Source organism: Lissotriton vulgaris, chromosome 4_1 (genome assembly GCF_964263255.1).
Source record: "Lissotriton vulgaris chromosome 4_1, aLisVul1.2, whole genome shotgun sequence".
Taxonomy (NCBI): Eukaryota; Metazoa; Chordata; class Amphibia; order Caudata; family Salamandridae; genus Lissotriton; species Lissotriton vulgaris.
Window position 1 is genome coordinate 435,452,605 of NC_141691.1, and position 13,091 is coordinate 435,465,695.

The following is a 13,091-nucleotide window of genomic DNA, read 5'->3' on the forward strand; positions in this document are numbered from 1 at the left end:
TATGTGTTATTCTATAAAATTCTGCACCAGCTGAGCACCCTGGCTCAGGCTGCACCTTTCATGGCAAACAATGGGTGCTGAGTGAGCCAGAATGATCAAGGGGTTGAGAATGATAACAGTGTAATGCTGCTATTCACTCCAATGGAAGTAAAAGACACAACACTGGAGACATGTTACCACAAAGAGAATATATTAGAGAAAAAGTACACCGCAATCATAACAGATGCGCACAACCAGGAACTGATAAGTAGGAAAGCCTGAGCTCAGCTCTGCCACTGTTCACTAAAACACAGACGGATCACCATTTTTACCTTACATGGAGGCAGTCGTGGCTCGCGTGACTGGTGAGGTTGGGGCAGGGGGAGGTCAAGGGGGGTTCACGTGGGGGAGATTTAAAAATAAACAGTAAGAAGGCAGCCTCCCTCCCCTCCCCTCCCCTCTCCTCCCCAAGGCCAATCACAATGCTGCAATGGCAGCGTTGTGATTGGTGCGGACGGCGCTAAAGCCCGGCCGCTTGTAGGAAGGCCATTTTCACTATGTAGGCTAGAAAAATCCAGAGTGCTGACCAAACAGTCAGGGCACTCAGAGTGGGCAAGCCACTTCTCCCCGACCCGCCCGCCCCCAACCAGGCGTACCCTGCCCTCTGCTTTCTCGCAGTGCCAGATGCAGAAACATAAAATGGTATTTAAAATACCATTTAATGTTCTGCTTCCCGCACTGCGAGCAAGCAGTGGGGCCACGCTCCTCCGCCCTAATGGAGGAGCCACCCCTGCATGGAGGAGTGTTATCAGTGGCCAGTTTAGGATGGGTCTCTGCCAGGTGACACATACAGGTCAAACCCTCCAGAATGCACTCAAAGGCTACTTGTCCACCCATAATGGAGTTGTTGTGTAAGTGGTGACATTCAGTCTTCTTCCAGGACAGATGATGACGAAGAGATAGCTGAAGTTTCGTTTTAGTCTCTCCCATCTATGGTCAGTAGTGCAAGGAGGCTTAACTGTGTTAAGCCAAGGGTGGTAGGACAAGGCAGGGAACTAACAATTCTAGTACCTGTCCGACAAGCAAGGAATGACCATACGTAACAGCATAACTGTTTTACTATTAATGAAAGCACAGTTGATTTCATACCAGGCCTAACAAGTACGATAGGCACAACATATCAAACTCATGTAAATCTTAGGGGAAAGCTAGCCTGCATTAAAACCACCTGTATTGCCCTCTTATGCTCAGCCCTGTGCCACTAGTGGCATATGCAAGAGAGCTTCATCATCCAAGAGCAGTCAAGCAGAGAGAGTACATCTGGGACCTAGAGGAATCAGAGAATGGCAAATTGGTATAAACATGAGAAAATGATGGCAGTAGAACGTTGAGAAGTGACAGAATACAAATTGAAATGTTGAGTGACTAATGCCTTCACCTGATAGTTTGCCATCAAGCTCCCATCTCGTACTTCTAAAACGTGAAAAAACAGCCGAATTCCTTATGTCCAAACAAGGGTTCAGGGCCCTCATGTACTAAAAAAGCATTCAGCAAAAGTGGCTGCAATTTGCACACTGACCTTTAGTGAATGCATTTGTATTTTGCGAACCGACCTATTTACTAATAATTTGGTACTACAGAATTGTAGTAGGTTGAACTCTGACATACCTCTCAATATTAATGAAGTAGGTCGCAAATTGCGACCCACTACGATTGGATATAATCAAAGGAATGGTGGCTTATTGGGGTCAGCAGACCATCATGTCTGTGATTGCTTTTCAATAAAGCAGTCTTTTTCTTAAATTAAATGCAGCCATTTTTCCAAATCGAAAACGTGACACATTTAAAAAGGAAAATTAAATGTTTTTCAAAATGTTTTATTATCAGTACTCAGTGGCCCTGTAGACCACTACCTACTCCTAAAAATGTTTTTTTACATTTACATAGGAGTCGCTTGGTATCTCCTTCCCATTTGTGAATTGGTTGCCACCTCCTCTGACGTGGTGGTAAAATAATATTGTTTTGCAACTGGATTTTGGTTGCAAAACATTAATACATACCTTAAGGAATTGGTATTTGGAACGGACAACTTTAATCTGCCCTTCTAAATCATATAATAGATATTGGTTTCCTATACCCATTTAACGATTCAGAAAGCCTTTTCCAAAGCATTTAATATTTGTACATTGTAAAAAAAAAATGATCAGTCCCAAACCCTCTAACTTACCAAATCAAAGGGTTTCCTAATGGTAAACCCATTAGTACATGAAGAAGCAGATTCCTACCAAAGAGAATTCAACTTATATTTTTCATCAAATGATTAGTGTGGAAGCATAATTGTTACGCATGTTCCACCTACATTCTATGTTTGAGCATGGACAGCACTTAAAGTACCAGTCGATTCTGTTTTCGACCTTTCACCAAACATCCCAAATTCATTCAACTGTCAAAAAACTGCAAGAGTGGTAAAAAGAACGGCTGAAATTCAAGGGTGGATTTTGACCCTTACTCCTGACTTGGCACACAGTAACAACCCCTATCGCCCCCCCCCTTCTTGTCCAAAGCACCGGAATTCCAATGGTGGTTGTAGTGTCTTTCAATGTCCCTTTGGAGCAGTATAAAACCAATCACCGTACTGTTATATTGAGCAATGAGACATTGTAATACATTAGCGGTATTGTATGTTCACAACGAGTTAGCTGAACCACTAACAAAACGTACACATTATTGCTTTAAAATAAGTATATTAAGTGCTATAAAATCTTGCAATTTTCTGGTTCACTGACAGGAACCATCAACTGTTCCACTATGGTTGCCTTAAGGAGGCTGAAATAGATACAGCCGCAGTCAAAGTGATGATTCCCTAAAAGCCTTGAAGACACCTCCTTCACTGACCACATATGATTCTGGGAAAATTAGGTATCTAGTAACGAGGGTTTTTTTATATTGTGCTCGCCTTCACCATCATTACATTCTGGGCAAATCTAGAACTTACTTAAGAGGCAAGAATCGGAGTTCAGAAATTCCAGACTACTTATTGTGCTTCACTAGTGCACACCTCCAATCACTATTTTATTTTACTTTCTATAGTTCTCTTTTTTCAGATTATTCATTAATGTAGCACTTTCTTAGTATGCTTTTGTTCAAACTGGGTTTTAATAAAAATTTAGCTGTGTCATTAAATCGTGCGTTTTAACTGTGCTATGTTTTTCAGATGTCAGACACAACACCTGCTGCATATTTCTCTGGACATTGCCTTGTGCATATCGATGTCCATCCCAGTCCATAACATATCTTCCAACTATGGTTGTCCATTTATCACCATACTAGAGACCTTGTTTTGTGTTTCAGTTCACTGACCTTTCTGTATCTGGGGAATGTTAACACAAATGCTCAAATAAGCAGTATTCCCTTTGATTATGTGTGCATTAAGCCAAGTTTTCCTTCTGTAATATTGTTGCACCTCAAGTGCATCAGCCAGCTAGGGATGTCTTAACCTGCCAGAGACCTGAAGCTCCATGCTCGGCCGTCCTTATGTCTTCTCCATGGCCATTCAGCTGATTTTTCCATTGTCATGTGTGATGCAGTGTAGAATCCACAAGGCATCGACTACATCTTCAGAGCATTCCTCTGCTCGCATCTCCCCACTTCTCTTTTGCCTCGTGCTAACGTTTTTGTGTATCACCCTGACCTTACGGATGTCTTTTCCTGGCTTAGTCTTGCTTCAGGGATTTCTTTCTTCATAGGAGACACACTCACATATGGAACATTCACAATGCAGAGAGGGAGGCATTTAGTGGTGGGGGATTAAACTGTACACCTCAAACAGTAATGGGGCTTGCATTTTGTGAGCATTCTCATGCTTATAACAAGATGTCAACATGCACGTCTGGGTCATTAAGGGATGCACTGATAAGTGCCTCTTAGAAAAGGCAAGTAAAGACATGAATGCTGTGAACTGCAACACTTCCTGAAGCCTTTCTCTATCATTATTCTCACCCCTTTGCACTGCATTCAGTTTTTGTTGCTTTATTTTTGTGTCCTGTTCTACTTATAACTAATAGTTTCTGTTCATATCTTGCTTAAAATGTTGCATGTTTATGATGGGAGATTTTTCATAACTTTTCTCTGTAATTGCCTTCCCCACCTACTTTTCCTTCAGAGATCTGTCTATCATCCCGAGGCCTAACTATCGCTCCACACTGCTACCTATTTTTTTTTTTTAGCCAGAGGAGTGACAAAGTGGCATATTGGGAGGTCACCTTTGCTATCCTTCTGATCTAAAAGGTTAAAGTTAAGGGATGACAAGAGCCTGCACTGTGACAAATAGACTCTCTGTATCTTCAACAAAACATGAACACTGGGTAAACAGAACAAAAAACATGTAGTGGCATGTTTGAATGCTTCCTTTTTCAACGATACAAAAGGGGGTGGTGATGGACGGAGCATCTAAATCAATTAAACACTCACACCCAGTCAAAAGATCTGGGTTTAATCCATCACTGTTCTTTAGCCCACTCTGCCACCCCAGTTCAGACATGGCTATATGCAAATCAGTCTGACCGTGTGCCTCATGGGAACAGTCCAGCCCGAACTGCCAAGCCATGTCTTCCCTGGACCGGAAACAAGCTTCCGAGGACCGGTTTCTGGCATTCCAGCCGTCTTCAGCCCGGCTTGCTTGAATCCAGTGGCAAAGTGAACAAGGGACTCAAGTCTGAGCATACCCTGCCACACTTATGGTGGCCAAAAGGGGGTGGTGATGGACAGAGCATCTGAATCAATCAAACACTCACACCCAGTCAAAAGATCTGGGTTTAATCCATCACTGTTCTTTAGCCCACTCTGCCACCCCAGTTCAGACATGGCCATATGCAAATCAGTCTGACCCTGTGCCTCATGGGAACAGTCCAGCCCGAACTGCCAAGCCATGTCTTCCCTGGACCGGAAATAAGCTTCCGAGGACCGGTTTCTGGCATTCCAGCCGTCTTCAGCCCGGCTTGCTTGAATCCAGTGGCAAAGTGAGCAAGGGACTCACGTCTGAGCATACCCTGCCACACTTATGGCGGCCAAAAGCGGTACAAAAGGGGGTGGTGATGGACGGAGTATCTGAATCAATCAAACACTCACACCCAGTCAAAAGATCTGGGTTTAATCCATCACTGTTCTTTAGCTCAGTTTGCCACTGGATTCAAGCAAGCCGGTTTGGCAGTTCGGGCTGGACTGTTCCCATGAGGCACAGGGTCAGACTGATTTGTATATAGCCATGTCTGAACTGGGGTGGCAGAGTGGGCTAAAGAACGGTGATGGATTTAACCCAGATCTTTTTACTGGGTGTGAGTGTTTGATTGATTCAGATGCTCCATCCATCACCACCCCCTTTTGTACCGCTCCTTTTTCAACGAGACAATCAATCAGGATTTATAAAGCACAGCTAATCACCCAGTAGGCCAACTAGGCGCTTAGAGGTTACGGAGGTGTTATGCTTCAAAAGAAGTCCAGTGGTAGCAATGAAGTAGGTTCTAAGTAAGAGGTTTATTAAGCTTAGTAAGTAGGATAATAAGATCAGCCCCACCAGGAGCAGCACCCTTGCTGCTCAGCCCACATTCTACAACAGTCTCTCTCTAAATCACACTAGACACTCCATCATTCCACTACCTCATCAAGCATTCCAACATTCCACACACACATATTCATACTGGCTGAGCAGCAGGGAACAGGTAGCTATGGGAAAGGATGCAAAGCAACAATACACATTACAAGACATCTCCATCCCTTAGGGAAAACAAGTAATAAATAATATTTCAACAATGTACATTGGAAGCACACACCATTAGATATCATCAATACAAAAGAGACATATACAATTTACAAATAACAATTGCAATTTGAAAGAACTCAGGATTGGTGGATATCCATATTCCTAAAATACTGAATACATTGGAATTACACCACTGTAATATTATGAAGGACTGGGAGGATGAAGGACACAGCTGAGGTGTAACTCTCTCATCACTCACTCCCTTCTGCACACCACACATAGCACACCTGACAGAACCAGAAGTCTCAGGCGAAACAACAGCACATGATAAAGGACCCTTCAACGCACAACTAGGTAAAACAACAGCACAGGGTACATGACCCTTCACGGTACACTATCACCCACTCAACAAAATTCTGGAGAAAAAAAAAACATTGCCATACACCTTACACGCTCCATCCTCATCACCATTGTTATACTCCAAAAGAAGTCCAGTGGTAACCATGAAGTAGGTTATAGGTAAGAAGTGTATTAATGCTAGTTACAATATGGTAAGTAGGATAATACGATCAGCCCACCAGAAGCAGCTTAGCCCACACACTCCAACTGTCTCTCTCTCAACCACACAAGGCACTCCAGCATTACACTACCTCATCAAGCATTCCAACGTTCCACACACATACATTCATACTGGTTGAGCAGCAGAGAACAGGTAGCTAATGGAAAGGATGCAAAGCAACAATGCACATTACAACATGAGGCTCATAAGTCAGCCAGGTTTTGAAGGTCATTCAGAATTCCGGAAGTAAGTCTGGAGTTGTGTGGGAAGGTTGTCCTGGGTCTTTGCTGTCATGTGGGGGAAGGAGTGTTGTTCACTTCTGCTTTGGTAGCTGTAGGGAGTATGGGCATGTGAGAGGGAGGTGGAGCATAGTTTTCTTGACAGTTGGTGGAAGCTCAGGCAGTGGTTAATGTAGGCGAGTACTTGGTTGCGTAGAACCTTGTGTGCATGGGTCAGCAGCTTGAACTGGCATCTCTTCTGTACGTGGGGAGCCAGTGGAGTTGCCTGAGGTGGGTTGTGATGTGGGTTTGTCGGGAAAGCCAAGGATGTGGCATTCTGAATGGTCTGAAGTAGGAGGTGTGCAGAGATTTGTACGTAAAGGGCGTTGCCATAGTCTAGTGGGCCTGAGTTGAGGTCCTGAGTCATGGTGCGTCTCGTGTGTAGGGGTGGCTACTTGAAAATCTTACATAGCATGTGCAGAGTGAGGAAGCAGGAGGAAGAAAGGACATTGATCTGTGATTTCATGGTGAACTTGTGTGGGTCCTAGGTTTCATGGCACCAGGAGCCGTTCCATGTGTTGCTGCTGTTGCTAATGATCAGAACTTCCTTCTTGTCTGTGTTCAGCTGCAGGCAATTGTTCTTCATCCAGTTGTTTCTCCTGGTAATACATCTGTGTAACTTGGTTTTGGTGGTGGTCTCATTGAACAGTGAGTTGAAACACAGAGACATGGAAGGTCTGCTGCTTTGCAAGTAAAATAGTCTAAGGATACTGGACAAACTCACCAGTTCTGTTAAATCTTTAACGTGCAAATAGAGCTTCAGGGGCCATATTACAGATGACTGAGCCAGGGCTAATTGTCGCTGTGTGCCAGAGCATGTCTATGTTTATGTGTGTTTGCGTCTCTGCGCTAATACAATATGCGCACGGACGTAAATGTACATAGACACAGAGTTGAAAGTCTGCGCCAACATCACGCAGGCATTATAGACCGATCCTCCGTAATGTCGTCGGGTGCGTATTCTGGTGCACAGCAACAATTAACGCTGGCGCAGTCATCTGTAATACGGCCCCAGAAAGAGAAAGCACAAAGCAGAACTGATTATGTACAAGGGTGCCATGGACTTTATTGCAATCAAAGAAAATGGGTTCCCATGTCCTTGGTTTTAATTTAAAAAAGGCTGCAAATGAGGTGCAGTAGGGCCATCAGATCCCTGGGCCATGGTGGCACTACACTTGCTGTCTACTCATAGCTATACCCACGAGCTGAACAAGGACTATTCATCTCGGATAGACAGTTTTCTACAATTTACCAGCCTCATTCTGGAAGCAAACTCAAAGGCATGAATTAAACACTAGCATTACTTCTATATATATACTTTCCTCTGCAGGACATTTGGGACTTTCTGCACACTCACTGCAGGCGCTGACGAAGGCCAACCCGGCCGAAATGCATTCGCCATCATTTCAGAATAAAGGGTGTTGTCTTGCAAATCCCCTTCGAGGCTCCTGCTTCTTTCTTCGAGAGGAGACGTTTTCTTTATTCATTCCACGCGTGTGCCAGAACGCGTTCAGGAGCTCACTCACTACCTGTGGCTTGGAGAATCTGGACCCAGCCTCGGCTTTTCCTGTTTCTTCATGTTAGTGAAAATCTCCAAGCTCGCCGGCAGTCCAAGCGATTTGATGCGGCTTACTGAGACATTTGCCTCTGCCGGGCGGGTTGCATTGTTCTCCCGCCCTTGCAACTTTGCTACTTGGACTCCCGGTTTGTGAGGTGGGGACGCGAGGCAGCACCTTCTACTTCTTTTGCATGTCATGTCCTGCATTGACCCCAACCCTGGCTATTTTCTGCATTTTCATCAACGTCCCTCAGCCACACTTACCTGGGAGCAACCAGTGCATCCTGGGTCACGAAGTCCGCTGACTTTCTCGGACCGGCTGAATTCTTCACCTGTGAGGGGCGGAGCCAATATTTTGCACCTATCAGAGTGCGGTTGGGTGTATTTCCTCTGCAGGACATTTGGGACTTTCTACACACTCACTGCAGGCGCTGACGAAGGCCAACCCGGGCGAAATGCATTCGCCATCATTTCAGAATAAAGGGTGTTGTCTTGCAAATCCCCTTCGAGGCTCCTGCTTCTTTCTTCGAGAGGAGACGTTTTCTTTTTATATATATATATATATATATATATATATATATATACATACATATATATATATATATATGTATATATATTTTTTTTTTAAAGCTTTATTTCGATAAAAAAATATCTTGAAAGCTATGCAATAGAGTATGAAAGATATACAAATAGACCATAATACACACATTTTAAAAGGTATACAATGCACAAAAAATCATTATATCATATATATCTCTGCAGGTTGATACCATTTAGTCACAGCTAGCTTAACACGTGGTAACACTTAATTTTAAATCTATTCACAGAATCAATTTACAAAACTAAGTAGCAATATCATGAAGGTCTGTAAAGAAAACGAAAATAATAACTCTGAACAAGCTAGATTGGCGGGAGCTTAAATTCCCTCTAATTTGCCGATGCATTTTCCACTGTTAGTACAAATGGACTGTCAATAAAACATTATTGAACACAGTGTACTTTCTAGGCAGCTTCTTAGTGCGTGTTAAAGCACTAAATCACAATCCTTATTCAAGAACAGTGCAAACAAAGTTATAAACACTTGTAGTGTTTTAAGAACTGTCTTATATTGTATAACTGTAAATCTGTTAACACACAATTGTTTTCGTCACAAGTCTGTTGTGACACAATTTCATGTTCTTATCTCTTGCAACTCAAGGGACAATTATTAAAATGTTCAATGCGCCACACTTCCATGTACTTTTCTTTTATAGCTCAAGGTACAGTTATGAAAAAATATCAATGTAAAAAGTTCCCTGATTCACGTCACAGCAGGGCTTTTCATCAATTCCAAACAGGATAACACTAGCAGCCTCAGCCACTGCTACCATGCTAGCAACAAAATCACTATAATTCCGACTACAGGGATAACAACTGAAACTAAGGATGGGGTTTCTAGAGAATCACCATGATCATCACCGAGATGCGATATGAAGCAGCATCCGAGGGGTTGGAATCACACAAGGAAATACTTTGCATGTATTCTGGTGCAAACCTCAACTCCCTTACGAACCTGAAGAATTAAATCCAACTGAGACGTACATCCTGAAGCTTTAAAGCAAAAAAGCTCTGTAATCAGTTACTCAGAACTGATCATGAAGCCAATCAGCAATGTCACACTACAACGTAAAAAAGCAACAAAAAGAAGTCGAGCACGAGGGAATTAGCAAATATTTCTACACCATGCTAAATGAAAAAAGGAAGCTCAAAAACATCAAGAATGGCAAAACAAAGGGGAACAAAAAGATGGAGTAAATACATCTTAAACCATTTCAGAAGCTGATGATAACCTTTTTTTGGTCATCAATATTAAGTCCTACAAAAGATAATCATTAATAGAAAATACTACTTATAGAAGGTGGTTTGGGCCTTTTAAATGTAAAAGAGTGTCATAATGCTGTTGGTTACAGCAAGCTAGATCCTTGCTTAAACCCCCAAATAGGATGAAATATAGAGATATACTCATAAGGCAGACATTTGATGTTTGTAATAGCTATAACCCCATTAGACACATATCTAAGCCAATAAATAGTGCCATCTTCACAAGACAAATAAAGGCGTTGACATCCCAATCTCGTCAGTATAAATGACATACTGAAGCATCAGTTTGGGGCAAAAAAATCAACAAAAGCATTTCTCTTGAAAGAGCGGATCTGTGATTGATTAACTTCTTATCGCATATTTTGGAAAAATTAAAAAAGTTAAATTGTATTATATCAAACAGAGATTGTGATTCGGCAAAAAGTGAGATTATTTAATTTTAAGAAACTGTCACAAATATTATCTCTGATAAAAATTCAACATGGGAAATGGTTATCATTATTCACTGGGTTCAAAAATGTTTCTAAAGAACTACTACCTCTCACATTTACATATAAATCTTTCTGGATAATTTTTACAGGAACTGGAATGAACGGTATAAGAAAATCCCTTGTACAATGTCATTACAAATGTTTCACAAGAAATTTACCAACAGCTTATAGTCCATATGCTGGATTTAAAACAAAATGGAAAAATTCTATAGAGCAGACACTGGCTCCTATTGTCAATGTTTGGCTTCCTAAATTACTGCATATGTATGTACACTGCATCAACATTAAACACTAGTGATCGAAATATTCCTAAAATGCTTTTAGTAACAGGTTTGCACATTATGCTGTAACCAACAATTATTATTTTAATGATACCTTATCTGGGGAAACTCAAGATTCACCAACCAAACTGTAGATTCTGCAAGGTCTTATGACAACCAAGAAACTGCAGTTCAGGAAATGTAAAATGAAATTCTACCTATCTAGGATGGGAGAATATCACAGAAAAGCTAAACCCCTGATACATTGAAAAAATAAATATAGAGGGAAACAAAAAGAGCCCCTCTTTACTTAATTATGAAAATACATTCTAGACAGTTACAGTTTATTGCAGGTTATATTATTACTCACTATAATTTCTAAAAGTACATGTCAACATCCCCAACTTAAATATTACCTTTCGGCCTATCTGTTACACAGATTATGTTTTCCAACGTTATGTTTAATTATATAGTTGATTGTTATCAACAAAAACTGTTGGAATCTGGAATGATAGAATAAGATAATACAAGTTTTGGTAATAGTAGGTTTGCTTCATTACTTCTTCATGTTTCCTAATTATCTATTGTACAAGGTGGTGAGTTGACTGCCCTTCAACTACCCTGACATATGTTCAGTATCTCACTTAAGTGGTATTTCTGCTAAACTATAATCCTGTGATTTATTTGTTTACTAGAGGACACCAAAAGATTGCAAATAACCAATGTTGTAGAGCAATTATATTTCTTTGTTTGACTGGTAAAAAGAATTAGATGTAGCAAATCTGAATCCTAATCACAACAAAGTAATGTCACGAGCCCAGAGTCATACTTTCAAACATTTATCTCAAAATTGTAAAGCTGCAAAAGATTTCAAAATGTAAAACTAAAGAGTACATTACATTTGCAGGCAAAAAAGATAAATCCCACACAGTAGGTATAAAATAACACTTTTCTCCACAATTGCATCCAAACCCAGAATGGCTCCTAGTGCCTCTAAAACTCCTATTGGTGATATATACCGCTGTTGCGGAAAGGAAAATATTCCTTTTATTGTTTAACCCTCACACACCCTATTGGTGTCCTGCTTCATCATCCGGTTCAACCAGACTCCTAAAGAGCTGGGTGGGCTCGACCATTTATCAGGGAGCTCTTAGGAGATATAGGAATGGGGGGTTTAAAGATTAAAAATCCTACTACTTCCCTAGGTATCCCTTTATTAGCGGGCATGCAGTAGATATTAAAAAAGGTAAAAACGGGTATTTTCAGAGTTTAATGGTCCTAAAACCCTAAAGGTTAGCCAACATGTTTCAGCCCACATGGAACGGCCCAAAAATTGGTCCGGGGCTTTCGTCAGGGCTCAGAAAAGGTTATTGTTCCCGCCCTGGTTTTTTACAAATTACAATGACCTATAATTTGATTTCTTTAAGGCACAGGTAGCTGTTCCCTTCATAAACACTATAAAATGTATATGTTTAATCTAAATAATTTTGACCAAAATTCTTTAATGGTAAAAATACCCACAAATCTCAGTGAGGAGAATACTTAACCTACTGGCTTCTGTAATCAGAAACATTCCACCCAATCTGAGGGAATGTTGCGTGTCTTGGGGTCGGGACAGGGAAGGTTTTTTTAAAAACACATGTATTTTACATGTCCTGCCCAGCATTCGACCTAAATAGAGTCTCCGCACCCCGGCTCTCCAGTTTTAGTACTATTCAGTGCAGACGATTCATTGAGAAACACATATATATGTATTAGATTTAATTTGCAGCTCATCTGACATTGTTTCTTTGTTATAGGCAATATTATAGGTTTGCAAAGGAAGACAGTGCTCTTTAATAAGCTGTAGTGGGCCTAGTTTGAGGGTGAAGTTATTTCCCTTACAGTTCAAAATGGATAACAATACATCCAATTCTGTAACAGAATGTAAACCTGATAGACTTGACATCTTGGTGTGGGTTCCCCTGACTTTTTCCCTCTACCCCCTATATTTTTGATGCTGTGCTGGGTTTCGTTTTTGCTGGTTTAGATGCTTTGGGTACTTTGCCACTGCTGATCAGTGTCAAAGTGCACGTGCTCCCTGTGTAAATTGTTGTTGCAATTGGTTCTCCCTGATTAGCATATTTGATTTACTGTTAAGTCCCTAGTAAAGTGCACTGAAGTGTGTCGGGCTGTAAATCAAATGCTACTAGGGGGCCTGTAGCACTGACTGTGCCACTCACATGAGTAGCCCTTAAAGGTATCTCAGATCTGCTACTGCAGTGTCTGTGCACAGTTTGTTAATTACCATGTCGACTTGGCAAGTGCACCCACTTGCCAGGCCCTAACCTTCCCCTTTCTTACATGTA

The 13,091-nt window shown here is 41.4% G+C and overlaps 1 protein-coding gene across 1 annotated transcript in view; it reads right to left on the bottom strand.

The window, feature by feature from the left end:
* Nucleotides 1-13,091, bottom strand: part of DIAPH2 (diaphanous related formin 2) — a 3,821,702-nt gene that overhangs the window by 2,890,781 nt on the left and 917,830 nt on the right. The window lies entirely within an intron of this gene.